Raw genomic sequence first — 15,891 nt, forward strand, 5'->3', positions numbered from 1 at the left:
CATTAATAGAGAGGAGGCAATTTAGTGGAGCCAAGAATGAGAGTCCGTTGAATCACCTCAAGGAATTTGAAAAGTATTGAAATACCATCAAGGTAAACGACATTTCTCAAGAGTTCATTCGGCTTAAGTTGTTTCCCTTTTCTCTCATTGGTCGTTCCTTAGAGTGGTTGGATAAAGAGGTTAAGCCTAATTCGCTTAGGACATGGGATAATGTTACTAGAGCTTTCTTGCCTTGCTTTTACCCACAAAAGAAGACGGCGGAGGCTAGAGAATTAATCCAAGGATTCAAGCAAAGGACTAATGAGAATCTCTATGAAGCATGGGAAAGGTACAAGGAGTACCAAAGAGAATGTCCACATCATGGGATTCCTACTTATCAAGTGATCCAAATTTTCTATGGAGGTTTGAGTGCTCAAGGCAAGTCATGCCTAGATGGAGGAGCCGGTGGTCCTATAATGAATAGGACGGAGGAAGAAGTGGTAGACATAATTGAGGATGTTGTTAGGTAATATAGAGATTGGCAAGAAGGAGAGAGAGAGTCTACAAGCAAGAGTGGCTCAACGATCTATTCGGTGGATCACCTCAATGCAATCAACAATTTGTCATCCCAAATTTCAAATCTAGGGAAAGAGATGACATCAATCAAAGCAAAGCTTGAGAGTGTGTCCGTGAATTCTTTGAGTCTTCCCTCCCAAACCAAAGGGAGAGGTACAATCTCTAACTCTTCTCCTTTTACTTCTAATAACATGCCAAGTGGTTGTGTGTTTTGTGATTTATGTGGATCTTATGATCATGATTCTTCTATGTGTTCACAAGCTTTTGTTGATGGATGTGATGATGTTGAAAATAATGAATGTGAACATGTGAACTTTGTGTCTAATGCCAATGGTGGTCAAAGGTTTGAAGGACCTAAGAACTTTGGTAATAGGAATTCTCACCCTCAAGGAGGTGGTTTTGATAATTATAACAATGGAGGATTTAGGAACCAAGGAAACCAAGGTTTCCGAGGCAACTATAACCATCAAGGTTATAATAATCAAAACACGAGCCATGGGTATGGCAATCAAAACCAATCTCAAGGTTTTGGTAACCATTACCAAAACAATGGCAATAGTCAAGGAAGAGGAAGTTGGAACAATAACCAAAATAGGGGAAATTTTCAAAATAATAATCAAAGAGGACCCCCTCCCGGTTTTGCTCCAAAGTCCCAATCCAATGGTGAGAGTTCTTATTCCCAACCATCATCTTTCAAAACAAACTTGGAAGAATTGATTGACAATCAAACTAAGATCATTAACACCTACATGGCGGTTAGTGATAAGAAGTTCAATGAGATGATGACTCACAATAAGATGTTTGAGACCCAAATAACCCAATAAGAAAACACTCTCAAGGACTATGCTAGTCCTTCTTCTTTGCCTTCCCAAGGTGTTGAACCGAAGAAACCCGTATATTCTATTACCACTAGTTGTGGGAGTGACCCTAGTGAGGGAGTTTCTTGTTCAATGGAGGAAGAAGAGGAGAGGAGTGCTTTGGAGAATGAAGTAGAAAGGGTTGTGTCCAAGGAGGTCTATTGTGAGGAGGAGGAAAAGGAAAAGAATATTGTTGAGAAGATGTGTGAGGAGGAGAGATTTCCCGATCTACCTTACCCTCAAAAGTTCTTAAGGTTTAAAATGGATGAGCAATTTGGGAAGTTCCTTGAAGTGCTTAAAGAAGTTCATGTTTCCACACCTTTTACCGAGCCAATTCCCCAAATGCCTAGGTACTCCAAGTTTCTTAAGGAGATTCTAGAAGAGAAGGAGGAATGTAATGAGGGCAATTCGGTGGAAGGAGGGAAATGTTTTAGTGCTCTTATCCATGGTGAGCTACCGGAGAAAATGAAGGATCCGGGATACTTTTCTATCCCTTGCAAGATCAAGAAAATGATGTTTGAGAATGCTCTTTGTGATCTAGGAGCTAGTGTGAGTATCATGCCTTATTCGGTTTTCAAAAGACTTGATTTAGGTGAGCTTCTACCATCCAATATAACCCTTCAATTGGCCGATCGATCTATCAAGATTCCTAAGGGGAGAGTTGAGGATGTCCCACTTAAGATTGGAGAGTTTGTTTTTCCCGTAGATTTTGTGGTGTTAGAAATTGAAGAAGATGAACATATTCCTATCATCCTAGGGAGACCTTTCTTAGCTACCCCGGGAGCTTTGATAGATGTGAAAGGAGGCCGCATTACTTTGAGATGTGGTAAGCAAGAGGAGAGTTTTAAGTTGAAACCAATGCATGAATCTCTATCTTTTGTGCAAGATATGATGTGTGCTAGTTCCTCTCGTTCCATTGATAATGTATGTATGATTGACTCTTCTACTAACAATGCTCTTGAGAATTTTGATGATGTTCTTGCAAGTTTTGATAGCATGAAGGTTAGTGAAGAGGAAATTATGATTCCCAAGCTAAAGGACGAGGAGGAAGTTGAGATTCCAAGTTGGTTTGAGCTTATTCCTCAAGAAGAAGAAGAGGTTTCAATGGTTGTGGATGTTGAAGTTTCATCTACATTGAACAACAAGCTAAAGAAGAAGGCTCGTGATTCAAAGAAGTTGAGAAAAAGGAAGAAGTTGAGAAAAGAAAAATGTGATTTTGAGAAGTGTCTCATAGAAGTTTCATCAAGCAACAATGGAAGGTTGCTTAAGAATGAAGAGGATTTTGCTCTTTCTACTACCTTGAAAAAGGTGGTGTTCTTTGACCCTCCATGATTTGGAGGAAGGGTCGAGCTTAGGACCTTAAGCAAGCGCTTACCGGGAGGCAACCCGGAGTTTCTAACCTTTCTTTTTGATTTTTGAATTTTTCTTGTTTTTCCCTCTTTTATTTCCTTTTCTTTTCTTTCACTTTTCTACTTGTTTGGATTTTTAGGATGACCTTTTCGGGATTGGATTTCTCAAAGCAAGAATGATGAATGGAAGGTGTTTGTGTCATTTATCATGATTATGTTCGATTCTAATCGAAATTTGAGGTAAAGGGGTAAGAATTTTAGAGAGGTAAGTTAGGAAATTCATGCTTTGAAAGTTGAAGGAGGTTGATGCCTAGTGAGTTCTTGTGGTGGGTATATGAATCTCAAACTTTGAGCTCACTAAAAATATATTTTGCTACTGCCTATGTTGGTGTTCATCACCATCATGATTCATGTACGCATCCAAGAGGTCATTAAGTATCAAAGAAAGAAAAAAAAAAGAAGAAGAAGAGGGAGCAACAGGTGCGGGCGCACAAGAGGAGTGTGCGGCCGCACACCTGCCATGTGCGGGCGCACAAAGTGTGTGTGCAGCCGCACACCCCCTTTGGCCGTGCACTTATCTTCTTCTTCCTCCCTTCTTCTTTCATTCCCTCATTTCTCACTCTCTCTCATACGCACCTCACCCCTCAAACCCTCATCCTTGTGCGCACACTACCACCTCCATTCACCCTCATTTCTTCATCAAATCTTCACAATAATCACTCCAAATTCATTTAAATCCACTCAAAATCCATTCTACTCATCAAATTTCACACAAATTCACCCGAACAAACACTCAATCTCTCTCCTCCATAGTTGGGTAAAATTGGGGCTTTTGTGTATGGTTGAAATTGGAGGCTCAAAATTGCTCAAACTTGCTTCTTATACGGTATAATCATCTTTCCTAACTTCAATTTGCTTAATTATATCATATATATGTTTGTTTGAAATTTTTGTATGAGCATGAATAGTGGTAGTATGGGTTTTGTGATTTTTTATGCTTGTTATTGATTTTGGATGAAATTTTGTGATGTTTGTTGTTTGAAATTGCATAACATTGCTTTATTTGTTGATTTTGTAGCCTTTGTCATCAATTTTGGTTGAAACTTGTTGAGATTGAAAATTGGAATTTTTGGTAGTAAGGTGTTCTTCTTGGTTTTGGTTGATTGGTTGTGTATTGAATTGTTGGTGAAGGTTATTCTTGGTTGGTTGGTGTTTTTGGTTGAATTGGATTGGAATTGTGTATTGAAGAAAGTGTGGTTCTTGGTTTGGTGTTTCTTGGAGTATTGGTATTGAGCTTGATTGATTGATTTTGGTGAACAAACTAGCCACAAAAATGTCAAACCTCATCAAAAAGTTCATTAAAAAGAGAAAAACCAATGTATCCATTGAAGAACCTCGACCTAGCACATCTTCTTCACCCTCTCAAAAACGACCACCAACACCACTTCCCAAAAAGAAAAACCTTGACCCCGACCAAAAGATCCTCTACCAAAAGCTAAAAGATGAGAGGACCCTCAAACCGACCCGCCACTATCTCCAAAGAGACATGACAAGCTTGGGGATAGATGAGGATGTAAGGGCATTGCTCCTCAACTTGAGAATGGGTTCCTTCATCAATAATTCCTTCCGCACCTACAAGGAGCCGACCTTGGAATTCTTGGCTACCTTGGATGTTGTGCCCATGGGAGGGCAATGTAGGGTGAGGTTTCAAATCTTCAACGAGTACTTCGATCATTCTTTGGAAGAGTTTAATGCGGCATTGGACTTAGATCCTCATGGTGATATTCTTAATGTTGAGCCGTACATCTTCCCGGAGTACGATCAAAACTCATGGTGGGAAGATATTTTGGGGGGTAATGAGTTTGTTACAAGGGCCGCCAAAATTTCAATGGTGTACCAACCTTGTCTACGGGTAGTGCACCGTCTTTTGGGGTACGTTGTATTTCCCAAGCAAGAGTTGGGAAAAATGAGCAAATTGGAGCTCAAGGTTCTATGGTTGGCCACCCGTCCCGAATATCGAGGCCGTTTGAACTTGGGATATGTGTTTGCCACTTATTGCCTTCATTTGAGAGGTCGGAGCACCAGAGAGATACCATGTGGGGGCATGGTTACTAGGCTCTTGACTCGTATTCGCCTTGATCACTACTTGCCATATTGCAAAGAAGTTGGAGATGGCACTACTCTTTACCTTGATTTGAAGCAACTAGGTCAATTGCAATTCATCTCAAAGCACTATGAGGATGGCAAGTATGAATGGTTGCGGGATAATGAGCATTGGTGCTACTTGCCCAACCCCAGGTTGACTTCCTTACACCGGATCAACACCGAGAACGTGTGGCACGTTCCCAAGTCCTTTAGGCGCCCCAACTATGACCCCGAGGATGATGATGATGATGTGGAAGAATTTCAACAAATTCAACAACAACAACAACAATGACAACAACGTCAACAACAACAACAAATTCCACAAGAGCAACAACAACAAGGGCAACATACTTATGAAAATGTCGATATGAAGGCTCTTAGTGAGAAAATGAGCGGATTGCAAATCTGTTTGGATGGCATGTACGATCAAGACTTCGAGGCCCTTTATAACCAAATGAGAGGTATCTCGGAGATGCAACAAGATATGTTCTTACAACAACAACAACTTTATGATGCGGAAGTTGACCGCGAGAACATTGTTCCCCCGGTCAACTATCCTTATTTTCCGCCCCAACAAGGTCCTATACCTTCGTATGGGCATCCGTATTGGCAAGGACCTTTGGTCCCCGATACCGAGCGTCGCTTCTATCCGGACGAGCAAGGTAATTACGATTACAAGGCTCCCGGTGGATGCGACTATAGGGGTGATCCTAACTACCCCTATGTGTATGAGAACCACCCCTACGAACTAGCTTTGCCCGATAACTTCACCCCTCTTGCTCCTTGGCAACAAGATAACTTTAAGGGGCATTATGGGTGGCCCGAGGGTTTCAGCGGAGGATGGGAGCCTTATCCACCCCCATCCTTCGATGACCACATGGGCAACAATGACCCTAATGGGGCCTGGCCTAGTGGTAGTGGTGGTGATGGTAGTAGTCATTAGTTCCCTTGCTTTTTGTGCCTTTTACCTCCATCCCTTATGTTTTTGATACTTGCTTTGTATTGTTGGGATGTTGAGATGTATCTTTATTTAGCTTGGGGGAACTAATGCTAGACTCGGTAGCCAATACTTGTTGTTGTATGCATACTTTGTTTGCTAGTTTGCTTTCTATGCTCTTCTTGTTTGGTTTGCTTCCTTTTCTTGATCTTTATGCTTCTCCTCTTGATGCATGTATGCTTGCCCGATTACTTGGTTTCTTGTTGTTGTGGTGATGATTTGACTATGATGTTGTTGTTGTCTTTGCTCCCTTGTATCCAAATCCCTTTAATCCAAAACCCTTTGATCCAAATCTCTAAAATCCAAATCTTGTAGTTTAGTTTAGTTTTCTAGTTAGTTAGTTATTTTCTTGTTTTCCTAGATTTCTTTCTTTTATTTCTTTTAATCTTTGATAGTTTAGCTCTTGTTTTGCTTAGTTGTTTATAGCTTTTGCTTAGTTTAGCTTCCTTTTATTTGTTATTTTCTTTTCTTTGTTTTGAAGTTACTAACCATTTTCTTTGTTTATAGCTTCTTTTATTTTTCTTTTTCTCACTTGGTTTCTTGAAGATGCTTTTGGTCTCGGAATGCAACGACGGTGGTTCCTTTTTTCCCTCGTTTATTTTTGCTAAGCATGAAGAGCCCGGTGAGACCTTTCTTATTTTTCTCTTTATTTTTCTTTGGTTGCATAGACTAGGATTAGTTTAGGGGAAGATGAATGGTTCGAGGATGAATGCTTGTTAACACGTAATGTGTTTGGGATCGATGACGATGATGTCATTCGATCACTTGTTTGTCGATTGGGATTTATATGTGTTTAACTTGCTTTCTAGTCCATTTCACCATTCTTCTCCTATTTTCCTTTTTCTATGTTTCCTTTTCTTTTCTTTTATTTTCTTTTATTTTTCTTTTCCCTTATTTTCTTTTATTTTCTTTCTTGTTTGTGGTATGATTTTGAGGCATATTTTTCATTTTTAATTCTTTTTGAATTGAACTTTGTACATTGGACTTTGTCTTTTGCATGATTTTCTTCCTAGGTAGTAAAGGTATGCACGGTTTGAGACTATGTTCGGTTGACTCAAGGATAGGTGTATGCTAGGGTAGTTGGTTTGAACTAGAAGGATCATGAAGCCGGATTCTACTTGTTTGTGGCATGCTTGGTAGTTGCTCCCTATAGTCAATTTGACACCATTAGTAAGTTTTTGCTACATCCATGTGAGGTTCATCGTTTTTCAAGCCTTTAACCTACTTTGTATGAGCAGCGTGGATCCTTGACTATGCAAACCTAATCTATAAAGCTTGATGTATGATTCTTAAACCCGAGACCAAGCTATCTAGGGAGGACAAAGACACATTTTTCGGGGTGGTATTTTTCATTTTTAGGATAGTTTGTACTCTCTTTATTTTTGGGTTTACATTTGCCTTCTTGCAACCATTTGAGCCTTATACCTTTTTTTCAAGCCACATCTTTAGTTCTTTGGCCTTTTGTTTCATTTTCTTTTTATTCTTGGATTTTGTGAAGCAAATTGATCATGTATGATAGAGTTTGTGGTGGATAAGTCGGAAATTTTGTTTTTATAAGTGCAAGTTTGTGATAAAGTTTTCTTTGTGAATAATGGCAAATGTTTGAGTAAAAGTCGTCCTTAACCAAAAAAGGCATGGACTAATAAATTGCATTATAGAAAAAGTCGTCCAATTTAGCAAAAGGCAAGGACATTGCAAGTTCAAGTTATGCAAGAGAAGAAGAAAAAAAATTGAAAAAAAAAGTGAAAATTCAAAAAAAAAAATATTTTGATGTATTCTCTTCTCCTTCTAAACATTGAGGACAATGCTTCATTTTAGCTTGGGGGAGAAGCGTTTACGCTTTTTGTATATATTTCTTGTGAGTATAGCTTCAAGTAAGCTTGGGGGTGTTGTTTTTGTTTGGTAGTTTCTCGATTGTGTTGTTGAGGATTGATCACCCTTTTGCTTCACTTTTTAGGAAAATCACCAAATTTTAAATTTTAGCCTACCTTCACCCTTTATGCCTTACGTTACAACCTTGGGGAAAGACCTTTCGACCTAGATAGTTGAGTCACTATTCGGGGGAGGGAATCATTGGTCATTGCCTAAGGAAAGGGGATGCATAGTCAAGATTGTCGAGTAGCCTAAATAAAATCTCTTTTTCCGGTTCCTTCGAGGAATCATTGGGATGCTCACTAAGGGGAGATTTGAGACTAGTGGGGAGAACGCGGTAAGATCATTTGGGATGAACGTGGATTGTGATGTCTAGTTCCTATGCCTAGCATACCCTATGTTTCAATCAACCTTAGATATCTTGAAAAGTGCATGCCTTAATTACTTGAGAAAGATTTTTATTTATTTGCATTGTAGTCTCTATGTAAGTCCATTTCGCAAAGGTTTTGTTTTCATTTTCTTTTCTTTTCTTTTTATGGATTTGCCTCTTTGATGTTTGGTGGAGAGTTATGGGTCAAACTCTTAGGATACCCTTACGAGACCTCACTCATCCTCATAGGCGACTTTGGGGTTTAAAGGGCTTGTTATAGCTAAAAGCAACCGTGATTCCTATGCCAGTGAGTCTTAGTGTACATTCTTATCTTGAGTCTTTCTTTTTCGTTTTTAATAAATTTTTCATCCTTTTTCTTTCTTGCTTTGTTTTTCTTGAGGACGAGCAAAAGTTTAGCTTGGGGGAATTTGATGAGTGACGTTTATGGAACTAATTTGATCTCTTTTTGGATGAATTTCATTTCATTTTATAGCTCTTTTCTTTAGTTTTCCTTAGTTTTGCTCTTCATTTCTTCACTTTGTGCTTTTCGTAGTTAGTTTCTTTACTTTGTGCATTTTCTTGTTTATTCGTTGTTTTTCTATATTATTTGTTTCTTTTCTTTTGTTTGTAGGTTATGATCGATTATCCAAAGATTTCTGAGCTTCCCTTCAACGATTATCATTGCTTTTGATGCCTTGTGCTAGTATTTTGAGCTTCAAGTCAAGAGGAACTCGGAGGGCAAGTTTCAAGACCGGTGCACGCAAGTGGTGGGGGCACCATCTATGCCTTGTACCCACCAAAATGGCCATAACTTGCTGCCTACTTCGATGTTCATCACCATCACCAAAGGTCGTGTGCACTAGATGAGCAAGGATGAAGAAGGGGAGGGAATACCCTCCTAGGTGCGGGCGCACAAGGGTCCTGTGCGGCCGCACAGGTGGCGCGTGCGACCGCACACCTGTGGGTTTTGTGCCCGTGCGCCCCCTCTCTCTCCTATGTGCGACCGTACCGGCGTGGGTCTATTTTTGGACGTCATAACCGACTTCTCCTTTGTATATATAGTTATTTCCTTCTATTTTTGGATAAGTTTTTACATTAGAATTCATTTGATTAGTTTTTTATTAGATTTTTAGAGAGAGAATTAAAGCTTGTTCATACTTTGTAGAGAGAGAAACTCAAGTTTGAAGAGAGAGAAATTCATGGTGTATTGTTGATGATTCAAGATTTCTTCATTGCAATTGATCTTTAACCAAGTTTTGTAAGGATTACTCATCTTTGATTTCAATATAAGTTTGATTTTAATTGATTTCATTTGTTTTTCATATGATTGTTGATTGTTTGATGTTTGATTGAAGTTTCATTGAAGTTTCATTGATTTTTGTATTGATCTTTAGATTTCTAATATGTTGATGATGAAATTGTTGATTAGTTGTGTTTTGATCTCAATTACTATGAGTAGTGAGTAGTTTTCTTGCTAGGGTAATGGTGAAGCATGTATGAGTAATGGATTAGTGTAATTGGGGATAATTAATGGAGTTAATGATATGATTAAACTTGGTTGATGATTCATGTGCATGTGTGTGATTGATTGAAGTTTGGCCACCTTTGATTGTTGCACTAGATGGCATTGTAAGTTCACATTGATACGGACCATTGATTTGTGACTTGCATTTACACGATTGAGGTATCTTGTGATGTTTCCTAGCTAGAGTTTATCGTAGTTGACGCTAGTTAGACCTCTAGGAGAATAGCTTGATATGCTCTTTTGGTTGCATGTTTGATCTTCCCTCACATCGATTGACTTAGTTGATTTGACCTCCCAATTATCCTTCTCTATTACAAATACATGTGGATCCTAGCCCTAGTGTTTATCACCTTTGATTTCATACAAGTTCATTTGCATCATTAGCTTTAGTTCTAGCTTATAACCCCGCCTTTGACTTCGGAATAGCTTAGCGTGAGACAATATACTTTCAATCACTATTCCCTTGGGTTCGACCCTTGACTTGCTACTATACTCGTATAGGGGTTAGTTAAGTGTATAAATTTTGTTTGATTGATTGGGGGAGGTAGCCCAACGACCTACCATTCCACCGTCCATCAGGAGTCGAGTTCGATTTCATCACAAACTCGCGGAGCCGCCCGTTGGCATACACCCTCAAGGGAGGCTGCCTTGTCAACGCGTCCAAACTCTTAACCATGGTACCCTTTAACACCAAATAAACTTGACCATAGTGGAACAAAGAACTTGACCTTAGGTTGCGAAGTCTGCTTTACATTATTGTGCCTATTTTGGTCTTCTGTGCTAATCTGGTCCCCGCGTCAGTCATTTTGGTTACCGTTCACATGTCTAGCCATACAATCATACCACGAGTCTTATAACTTCACTTAATCACTGACGAGTCAATTATATTCCACACACTTTCCGATTCGAGTCGTGCACCATGTCGTTTATGATCGTATACTAGGTTCATGCACCTCTTTTTTCCGTCATAAAAATGAGTGGATCGAAGTTAGTCTTACCTGTTTTCAAATGTCTATTTTTTCCCCTTCCTTTCCTATATTGAGCAATGAGTCAAATAATTAAGTAAATTGTTTTTTTTTTCACAATAATTGGTCAAGGAGTAGGGGTAGATACGATTCAAGTCATTACTCCAACAATCTCTAAGATTAAAGAGGCATTCAAAGAAAACTTCGCCTTTAAAATACTTTCAATTCGTTCCAATGGCCACTTAGGAAGATATCGAGAACATCAACAAATTCATCGAGGCACTGTCTTCCATGATGCAAACCCCTACCACTAGGGCCACTACCATGGAACAAAACAAGGTCACTGTTGCTACCCTTGATAAATTGAAAGAAAAGATGAACAAGATTTTTGAGGATTTCACCTATGTGGAACAGCCTCCCACTCCTTTGGATATGAAGGACAGACTGCCTGAGAAGTTCTCCACTGCTGATATCCTCAAGTTCAATCCAACTGACAACCCAATGTTCCATTTGAAGGCGTTCTCTGCAACCATGGCTCTCAAGGGATTGGACGTAACACTCTTCCCTACGGTGTTCCCACTCTCCTTAGAGCATGCTTGTTGTAGGGAATATTTCAATTAAGCATCCCAAAGTTGAACCCCACTGTGACCATACACTTAAGCACGGTGACGTCCAAAGGGAAGGAAATAAGAGCAAAAGAATCGCCAACAAGTTTTAGGAACTTATAAACCGTTCACAGGGTGAAGGTTACACCCCTTCACGATCCTAGAGATCGCTAACTCCATAGTGGTCTGGAACCATGACTGGATATTCGAATCCAATCTAAAAGAAAGAACTCGCCCTATAAAATAGGCCTCTACTTTATTCTTCTCATATTCATTTACGCTTTCGGACTAACATGCAATTATTAGATTAACCCTAAACCTGTTTAATCTATGTTGGTTGAATATTAATGCACAAATAAATCTATTATTGGCGATCACTTGAATTAAAATCATATTAGCCTAAACCAAATTATTAATTATCTGTTAGGCGTGATTTCAAGTACAAATTCCCTTTAAACCTGCATAAAAGGTGTGATCAAGCAATAACAACAAATAATTACATCAAGCAACATGATAATAACCATAACAATCAACATCATAATCATATCAACTCTAAAGCATAATAATAATAGCTAGATACTAGGCATGATACTAACAAGATTAACAACTCCTAGCATGTCACTAAGCATCAAATTAAAGATTAAAGCTTTAGCCTTAACAGGATACTAACATGATATCAATATGATATTAGAAAGCATAGGAAGCACCCTAAACATGATACTTGAAAACAATAATAACATCCTAACATGATATTAGGAAGTAATAAAATCTAAGCATGCTTTCTACAAGAATAGAGAGTAAGGTAATTACTTACTTTGATGCCTCATAACTCTTTCTAATAACAAAATACACGCGTTAGTAAAATGCAATAAAGTATTAAATCAAAGAATTAAATTAAAGAATTGAGATAAAAAGTAAAAAGTTTAGACTGGATTTGGAGTCCAAACCCTTAGAAAAGTATCAACCTTTCACGTCTAGGGCGAAGGCAACTTCGAACTTGGCTAGGTGTGTCTATATCTTGTGAATGCAGTATTGTGTTTGTAAAAAGGCTAGTTCCGAAAGCAAGAGGGAGAAAGAAAGCTATATTGCTCAAGAGAGAAGAGAAAGAATTGTGATGGTTGTGGATGATTGAAAACGGAGGTCCAAGGACAAGGACCCTATTTATAGAAAATAGTCCGGAAGTCGATAGAAAAGAAATCGAGTTCCATTCGGAATAAAAGTCCTCTGATCGCCAGACGACACGGGCTAGCGCCAGACGACAGGGTTAGCGCCGAGCGAGAGCTATTAGCGCCAGGCGACAAACCTTGTCGACTCGCGCTGCTTCAGAAAACACACACGTTTTGCACGCGGAATCCACTTCTTAATATGATTAAGTCGTAAATTCCGTGTTTTACAATTAAAATCAAATTTCCATAACACACTTATTTTATTCCAAATAAAACTCTTTAAAACATAATTATCAATCCTAATTCCATTAGGATTTCAAAGAACCTTCTAGAGTATTCTAGAAGACTATAATCAATCCTAATAGATTTAGGAATGATAATTAATATTAGGCCATCCTCTAGATTATTGGGCCGCATATAAAAACCATATCGGGCCCAATTCAGTATTTTGGCCATAACTTCCTCGTTATTCATCGGAATTAGGCTTATAATATATCGTTGGAAAACTTTTTTCAAGCCCAATCCAACTACACTATTATTGGACCATTATCATGGACCAAACTTAATTGGACTGGCTATTTTCATAAATAGAGCAGATTTTCAAAAACAAAAAGAAGGAATTTTAATAAAAACAACCGCATCAATAGACTTTTCGCACTTTCACTTCGTTCGATAATCAAATGACATGAAAAGTATTCATCAATGGGTTTGGTTTTGGGGAGACACATTTGGGTATCTACACTTGCCAACAATGGTATAATTCTCTAGATGCTAAGCACATTGCAGCTTGGCAAGATGTCACTGAAAGCTTCATGAATCGTTACAAGTGTAACATTCAAACCAGAACGTCTAAACGTGAACTCTCCATTCTCAAACAAAAAGAGAATGAAGACTTCACCGCTTATCTTAACAGGTGGAGGGAAATGGTTGCACTCTTGGTAGATCCCCCCCAAAGAAAGAGTGATGGTTCGCTTCTTAATCCTGAACCTAACTTACAAGTACAAGCAACACCTTAGGTTCTTGCCTTTGAACACTTTCGAAGCTGTATATGACATTGGCATCAATATCGAGGACGAGCTAATAAAGACTACTGGTAGTAACAATAACACCACTTGGAAAAACAAGAAGAACGACCTTCCTTCTTCTTTGTCTTCTAAGCATGAAAATACTACCAACAATATAAGCCAAGTTGATCTCAATGAAGTGTTAGCCCCTGATGCTCCATTTCCCAAGAAAAGGAGAACTTACACTCCTTTAGTAATGACTTATGATGCGGCCTTTGATCGCCTTTATGGTCAAGGCTTGATCACACCTATTGGGCCATTTCCAGAGCTAAAACCTAAGAAAGGAGCGTCAAATGGAATTCCAATGCCCATTGCAAGTTCCATCAAGGAAGGAGCCACACCACCGAGCAATGTTGGAATTTGAAGGATGTCATTCAAGACTTGGTGGATGCAAACAAACTTCCTGTCCCTCCAGGCGGCAAGAAGTAATGAAGACAAGGCACACAGCGAATTCATCGTGCAAGATTTCATGATTTTTTTTTAATGATTTCCCTTTTTCCCAATAGTCTAGCATAAATTTCCCCTTTCTGTTATATGATCTTTGTGTTTATTCACCATTTCTATCAATAATAAGAGCATTATTCCTTTATATCTCGATCATGACTTTCTTATTTAAAAAAAAAAATAAAAAAAAAAAAAGTTAATTGCCGAACTAAACACAAGGTACACTAATGATTTGAGGCACCTTTGCAACCCATTATTCCCATTTACCATTCAATCACATATCAATTTCTTCATCAACAACTTTGAGCCTCGCCTAACGATTGACCTCATTTATTCAACCCACATTCATCTAACCTTGGGATGGGAAGGTGTGTAATTTGTAAAATATTCAAAAGTAAAATAAAGAAGAAAAAAAAGCAGCAAAGCAACAATTAAACAATGTCTAAGGGTAAGTGTTCCAATGTCTTTGATATGAACATGTCTCGAATTGTGTCTCTTATAGAGTGTTGGGTACCGTGCCTGAGAAACATGAATGCTAAGTGAGTGATGGACGACATGATCTGGGATTGCCTACATTAATTAAAAAGAAAGGACATTCAAAAAAAATGTGAGCAATAAAACTTGTAAAGTACAAGTAAAAACACAATTACACATCTTAGGGGGGGGGGTTACCTCGGGTCTTGAGCCTTTTACCTCTTTGTTCCTAAAACCATCAGCCTTAACCACAGTACAACCCTTCAAAGACCTCTTCACGCGTACATACACTTGTGCAAAGTTCGGTTAAAGCTACGTTCGGCCTGATTCCTAACGGATATGTAGGCAACCTCACATCGAGGGCGGCCACATTCACATTTATATGCATGAATCCTTATCCCTATGACCCTATCCATATAGAGCTAGACTTGGGCGCTTGAACCCACATCACTTAGTCTACCCCGCCTAAAGCGTCACCATCTCGACTCTTCTCACATTTCTTTCCATCACCATAACCTTTGTAGCCAGCCCTAGTATCACTTTCACACACTTCACTCACACATACATGGCCATATCATTACCCTTCCCTTTAGGAACCTTTTTTCATGAATTCTTGTTTCAACATTTTGCATGTTTCATCAACTTTCATGAAAACATTCATCAAATAAAAACATTGTATATTTGCTTAGCTTCCAGACGTAAGCAATAATCATTGTTTTACGCATCGCATATCGTGCTTAGCACTTTGACCTTAAGCAACATTCATTATGCAATACTCAGCAATCACTTCATCTATATATGTTCTTAGCTTCCAGACCTAAGCGACGTTCAAGATCGTCTCTTTACACCATATATGATGCTTAGCTCCATGACCTAAGTTCATTCATCTATTATGTCACATGATGTAATTGTCCTTAGCCTCCTGGCCTAAGAACATGCATCATGCATATATTATTTTCAAGACAAGCAATGCAATCTATACGATTCATTTCGTCTTGCTCAATGAGGAAGTTCAAAACTTCTCCCTTTTTTTGGGGAAGTTCAAAAAAATTTTCAAATTTCTTTTTCGAGGAAAGTTCGAAAAAGAACCTTTAGTTTTCACGTCTTTCTTTTTCGAGAGAAAGTTGGTACCCTCCACTCATCTCATGACAAAAATAACGGAAAATTTTGCTTTTGCATTTTCGGTTGCTTGTGCCTGTGCACACACTCACTCAATACTCATATATACACAATCACAAGTCATACACATGTCATGTCATGTCATGTCAAGCATGTTCAAGTTAGTTGGCCAAATCAATCATAGTCTATACGAGTGTCTTCGCAAATTTTTATTTTACAGGTATCATCTACATCCCACGTTCGGGGACAAGCAAACCATCTACAGCTAGGGTTGTACGCCGGTCCAAAATCGGACCAGACCTGACCCGGACCTGAATGGACCGGGACCTGAAACCTTGAGTTTTAAGGACCGGAGACCAAACCTGAATCAACAGGTCCGGTCGG

General features: G+C 38.8%; 1 non-coding gene across 1 annotated transcript; it reads right to left on the bottom strand.

Annotated features, from left to right (window-relative positions):
• Nucleotides 1-261: 261 nt before the first annotated feature.
• Nucleotides 262-367, bottom strand: LOC145633295 (small nucleolar RNA R71). Its single transcript, XR_014112629.1, has one exon. It is a non-coding gene; the product is annotated as a small nucleolar RNA R71 (small nucleolar RNA).
• Between the last annotated feature and the right edge of the window lie 15,524 nt (nucleotides 368-15,891).

The sequence above is a fragment of the Chenopodium album genome, chromosome 5, assembly GCF_948465745.1.
Source record: "Chenopodium album chromosome 5, dcCheAlbu1.1, whole genome shotgun sequence".
NCBI lineage: Eukaryota > Viridiplantae > Streptophyta > Magnoliopsida > Caryophyllales > Amaranthaceae > Chenopodium > Chenopodium album.